The sequence below is a fragment of the Xenopus laevis genome, chromosome 2S (assembly GCF_017654675.1).
Source record: "Xenopus laevis strain J_2021 chromosome 2S, Xenopus_laevis_v10.1, whole genome shotgun sequence".
In the NCBI taxonomy this organism is placed as follows: domain Eukaryota; kingdom Metazoa; phylum Chordata; class Amphibia; order Anura; family Pipidae; genus Xenopus; species Xenopus laevis.
This window is the reverse complement of record NC_054374.1, coordinates 83,200,713-83,207,282: the sequence shown is the minus strand read 5'-3', so window position 1 is coordinate 83,207,282 and position 6,570 is coordinate 83,200,713.

The following is a 6,570-nucleotide window of genomic DNA, read 5'->3' as shown; positions in this document are numbered from 1 at the left end:
AAATTGAATATAAAAAAACCTGTTTGCTCTTTTGAGAAATGGATTTCAGTACAGAATTCTACTGGAGCAGTACTATTAACTGATTCATTTTGAAAAAATTTTTTTTCCCCATGACAGTATCCCTTTAATTTACAGGCCCAGATTTGTGGCTGGGTCACAAAGGCCTGGGCCTAGGGTAGCAAAATTTTAGGGTCAGCAAAGGTCACAGTGACAGACTGGCCCAGCGGGACACCAGGTAAAAACCCGGTGGGCCCCGCCGACCCAGGTCCGCGATTTTGACACTGCTTCCTTTCCTGCTGTGCTGCCTGTAAAATGAAGTGCGCATGTGCGCCAACGCATACGCGCACACTCTGCAGCGGGGGGGGGGGCGGTGCGCAGTTGCGCACACACAAAGTGGTGTGCACGTGATTGCTGGCACACCAGAGTGGTCCGGTCCGACCCTGACAGGTCCCCAGTGCATGTGTATGTTCACTTGGGGGGGTGAAGCCAGACATACAGGCGCTAGGACCAAGCAGCCTCAGGGCACCGCTGATAAAATCTGGCCCTGTTAAGATATTAATACATGCAAGCCTGGGGTGTATGCAATTGTATGTCCCCCAGCACGTGAATTACTGCTGAATTTCCCTGTATTCAAATGTCCAAAGTTAAAAGATCCAAAAAAACTTTACTACTCAACTGCTGCAGTCTAAATAGGCCTGTGAAAAGGGCCAAGTGCTGGAATATAGCCCCCAACTCCAAAGGGCACACCATTCAAAAATTCAAAGATATATTTCCAGTCAATTCTCAAAGTTAAAAAATCACTTTTTATTCATCATAAATATTAAAAAAGTAGGCATACAGACCAATTGATACTCCGGGCGGAGTATCGATTGGTCTGTATGCCTACTTTTTTAATATTTATGATGAATAAAAAGTGATTTTTTAACTTTGAGAATTGACTGGAAATATATCTTTGAATTTTTGAACAAAGTTAAAAGATGCCAGCAAGAAATGTTTTGGAATATTTGAAAACTTTTATTTTCTTTCAAATGAGCACCAAACACATTGTAAATGACAGAAATAATGCACTTTCCTCTAATACTGGATAACTATGTGCATTTACACAAAACGTGATGACAAACAAATTACATTGAAAACATGACCTGAAAAAACTCATAAGCCAAAATAAACAAAAGTACACACATATTGTAAACACAAAAGCAACACACACACAGGTAGCTGATTTGAATTCTTGTAGTTTTTGTGTTTCTTTAACACCATAAGTGAATTAAAGTTTGTAAAGAAGGTTTGCGTTACATGCATGAGCCTCACAACTTTATCTCCAAATTAAATTAAAATACCTATTATACTCTCCAATTACTACTGAAGTCATTTAGCGCTAGATACAGTCCTAGCTTGCATCTGCCTTTTACTTCAAGCCGGTTAGATGGAGGATTCAAATAGTATATTTAGACTTATCTTTTAATAATAATTCCAATAAAACACGCTGCCTTTCAACAGACTCACTACTTCCAAATCTTTGAAGCAGTGCAGGACCTTAAAACATTTACTAAACATTGCATGAGGTGGATGGGTGGTGTCCTTTAGTTACCACTTAATTTAAAAACAAAAATGGCTAAATATGTTGATATTGTTATTTTAACTCTCTCCCTCCCTTCTATTAGACCCCTCCGTGATTCCTCTGCCTTTCTACGTAGGGACCAAGTGGGAGCTAGTCACACCAACTATTATATACTCACATACATTTCCTCTGGCCCCTCAATCATTAAGGTACACTAATGATACAATAGCTTTTGTTTTTACATGGAAGATCATTTTGTAATAATATCTAAATTATTATTGTTTTTTTAACAGGCAACCATTTCAAATTTGTTCTTCCAAGCTGTTGTACTGCAGCTGTACTGTTGAAATAGTTGGATAGTAATGATATTAGTATTGCATGGATATAAACATACACAAATATGAGTATTTATATATAAATACACACACACACAATGTATGTGTATATATATATATATATATATATATATATATATATATATATATATATATATATATATATACACATGCACACACACACATACTTTCAGTTAAAAAGTTGTATTGTATCATTAGTGCCCTCAATGTTACAGCTAATTGGTCAGATTTTCTTGCTTTTCTTAATACCAAATATGTAACCAAATAAAATCCAATGCAATGAATAGATGAGGGAATTCTTCCTTACACATGTACATGTGATAGAAGCAGTAACTTTACAGAGGCGCTGCAAATATATTTGCCACCTTGCTGGTGTACTGTGCGCAGTATATTACTAACTAATTTTCCAAAACTATGGTTACAAAAATATAAATGTACAACAAGTGTGAACATCTTCCTGTAACTTTAAATGATATTCTGCTGAACTCAACACTACCAATGTTTCCCCTGCTAATATGCCCCACAGTTGGAACTGAAATTATTATTGTATTTATATTGTTACAGAAAGAATATTGTGGTAGTTTCACCTAGTAGGGCTCAATACAGTGGCAGTTTTTTTTTTTAAAAAAAAAAATCAGCTTTGTGCTGAGCCACAGTCAACAACAGCAGCTTTTCACAGTGCTGCATAACTAATGTACAAACGGCCATTGTGTGCCACAGACACGTGCCTAAAAACATCAAGTGTGCTTTTCTGGCAATGCAGAGATTAAAGTGGGATTTCAATTTGCCCAGTTTGAAAGAGAAGGCAGTTAAACCTGTAGATTAGATAAATCCTAAAGGATACTTTATGGCCTGAAAGAATCATGAATTTTCTGAAAGTAGTAACTGTCACTCTATACAGTATCCTATGGCTTATTCACTCTATTCTTCTCTCTTCTAGAAAATATGTTTTATATTTGATACCAATGAGTTTTCTGCATTTTTCTACAACTAGAAACATTTGGATAATTTGTAAATGAACCACCAGTAAGTAACCACCAGTTTTAACTAATACATTAAGGGGCCCATTTACTTAGCTCGAGTGAAGGAATAGAGGAAAAAAAACTTTGAATTTCGAATGTTTTTTTTTTGGCTACTTCGACCATCAAATGGGCTACTTCGACTACGAATCGAACGATTCGAACTAAAAATCGTTCGACTATATGTCCATTTGATAGTCGAAGTACTGTCTCTTTAAAAGAAAACTTCGACCCCCTAGTTCGCCACCTAAAACCTACCGAAGTCAATGTTAGCCTATGGGGAAGGTCTAGGCTTTCTAAGTATTTTTTGGTCGAAGAAAAATCGTTAGATTGATGGATTAAAATCCATAGGTCATGTTGATTGTTTTTTGCTCATAGGGCTGCTTTTGTAAGTAATTGTTACTTGAAGTTCCTAAACCTGACTGTTTTGACAACCTGACAGTCTCTTCTCAGCCTGTCAGTTAGAATTTCTAATGCTATCAGAAAGCTACTGCACAAATATGGCAGCCCCCTCATAAAGAAACATCAGGTGGGTAATGTCAATAAAATACTTTTATGACAAAATTCTAAATAGCATGCAAATTCAATGTTAGATGTAAAAAAAATATTTACTTTCTGGTGTCAGTTACCTGTTTAAGCCAAAAACACAGCATCTATTCCTTCACTCCTAAACAACACAATCGGCCCGCTTAATAACTAGCCCACTTCACACCAAATATACAGCACCACCATATGGTGTTTCTTAGTTTAGTGCAGAACAGCACAGATGTTTTATTCACTGTTGACCTATGTTCTGAAAATCTATGAAGTCTCAGACTAGCTTTTTCTACAACATAGTATTACACCAGCAGAAGCCCGCACAGCATTAGATATGCATTTTATATGCATAAATGCGAAATGTCAAGGGAAACAAAACTAGCCAGGAGGTACCCCACTGAGGCCTCCTATGTTGTGTAGCTCACATTGCTTTCTCTATAGGATAAACATCCGTTTCAAGAACAAGGCTAGTCTATCTAATGAAAAAGACAGGACTTGTTATATATTAATAAAAAAAAGGTATATGCCATCCTCAGCTGTCAGTACACTGCATTCTTAGCAGCATGGTTTCTGAAATCATTTTCCCAATCTATCTAAAGCTCTCAGAAGTGATATGCTAAAAACAATTTGCCTACAAATGCAGTAAGGAAACTTTTAATGAGAATTGTAATTAAGCAAAGATCTGTATAAAGTGGCCCAATATAAGTTTAAAATGGCAAAAGATGAAATGGATAATAACACCATATACAGTATACTTTATAATAGCTATCACAACTCTCAAATGTGACCTTGAAATATATTTAGATCAGCAGCAGGCTAAGAAAATAGTCATGTGCTTCTACCTCTCTTCCTGACATAGATAGATCAATAGTGGTAATAAAATCTAATGAGTAGACCCCACACTGCATTGATAGACTTAATAGATTTCCTCCCAAATGGGTCAACAGGGAATTCCAATGTAAACATGTGGATGCAAGGCTATGTTGAAATATTGCACAACTTATTGAAAGGAAAAAAAAGGAAACGAAGATGTGCAGTAGTAGAAACATGGCATGGCATTTGTACTACATATACTATACGTATATGTATAGACTAAAGGGGAAATTAACTAACCTGCAAAAATTCGCCATTGATGGCTTTGCACCCATCGCTACACTTTGCCAGGTGAAAATCTGTTTAGAAAATGCTAATTTATTAAAATGCAAAGTTGCGTCCAGGGTGCCGAACGCTGGCGAATTGTCGCTAGTGTTACGTCGGCAATCAAAGCGAAGATGCGCTAGCGTTCAATTATGCCTAGCGCAACTTCGTTGGAGGACTTCGCTCAGACTAATTTTCATATGACGGGAAATTATAAAGTTACATGGATGTATATATTGCAGCAAATACATTACATTACACAAGTCCAGGGAACCTTAATAAAAGAAAATAGAGTTATTATAATGCCCTACACACGATCCCACTGCATAGTTTGTGTTCCATATGTTATAAAATGGGGGAACCCGGTCACCAAAAAAAAATTTTCAAGCACTTTTGCAGGCTATCACTCTGGGAAAAAAAAGACGCCAGCACTTTTTGGGACTTAGAAAGTATTTCCTATGCACTCCATTGCACTTCGCCTGATCTCAGCTGGCGAAGGCAAGTCTGGCGAAAGAGGTAATGTTCAGTAAAAGTGGAGTTACGTCCATTCGCCAGAGCGAAAATTCGCCTGGCGTTAAGAGTGCAAAGCAAAGCTAGCGTCTATATTCTTCGCTAGCAACGTGAGGCCTGCGTCCGTAAAACGGCTAAGTATCGAAATGACGTCACGCTGGTGAATCATTGCCAGCATTAGTCACTCCGCCCTTTAGTAAATGTGCCCCCATAATGGAAGCAATTCATTATAGTACGTACAAATGGATGCAATTAAAAAATATGCTAACACCTTTTGCGGTTTGATTAATTACATACAGCAGAACAATGAAGGGATAAAAATGTATACACACGCCAACCAGTCAGGGGATTAAGTGCCAACCAGTCTAGGGATCCAATATAAGAAAGCTATGGCAGGTATTCATTTTTTTTTTATGAAAACACCCAGCATCCCCCTCAAGTTCTACTGCCTGTAAAATATTAGGGCTTAGTTCTGCAGCAGCTCAGAAGTTCATCCAATCACTGGATTTATACATATCTGCAGCTTTACTCGTGAGATAAATGGAATACAGCCACCAAACCAAACCTAGCAACCATACACTGATTTGCATAAGAGACGGGAATATCGATAGAGGAGAAAGATGAGTAATAAACTCAAAAAAATCAAAAATGTAACTGAGTTTAAATTTGGTTTTGTGCACTACTTCTGGGTATTCAAAAAATATTTTAGATCAATGTAATTATTTGCATGCAGACAATAGCTGGCATGGCCTTTAATTTGCAAGCTTTGTGCAAGTGGCATCAATGCATGTGAAAAGTTGGAACCCCTCAATAGCTATATAATATATTATTCTAATATTTAAATATGTAAATATCTTATTGGCTTGTCAACCTTCTCTAATTTTTCAATGCACTAAGGGTTCAGCTTAAAGCCCGGGCATTGATTTGTTTTGCATCTTAAAGGGTATGTAGCCTGTCTTGCCTATAAAGCCAGATATTTTCAAATTATTGTTCAGTAAAGCTGTGAGGGTTTTTTTTCAACAGTCCACCATAGTCTATTTTTATTTTCCTGTAGTTCCTTAGGGCCACAACAACAATGTAAAAGCTAATGGCATTTTTAACTGGAAGGGTGATAACCTCTCAGCAAAAAATGTCTCCAAAGTAAAAATAATTTTCTATGAACTATGTCATAACTGCATTTTGCTTCTCAGATGCCACATAATGTCTCACCAACATTCATGATCCTCAGGCCAAAGTAATATGATAGAACAATCACCACCCAAAATATAAAGTAAAAAAAAATACATTACATTAAAATTGACGTATATTGCTGTTTAGTTAGTGACTTTCGCATGAATAGAATCTGGAGTATATTGCATCACATTGCTTTAACATTTGCAAGGATAATATGTGGTGAAAGTATTAAGCTAGGCACATAATCTGTTATAATCAGCAATTAGAATTCTGTTTG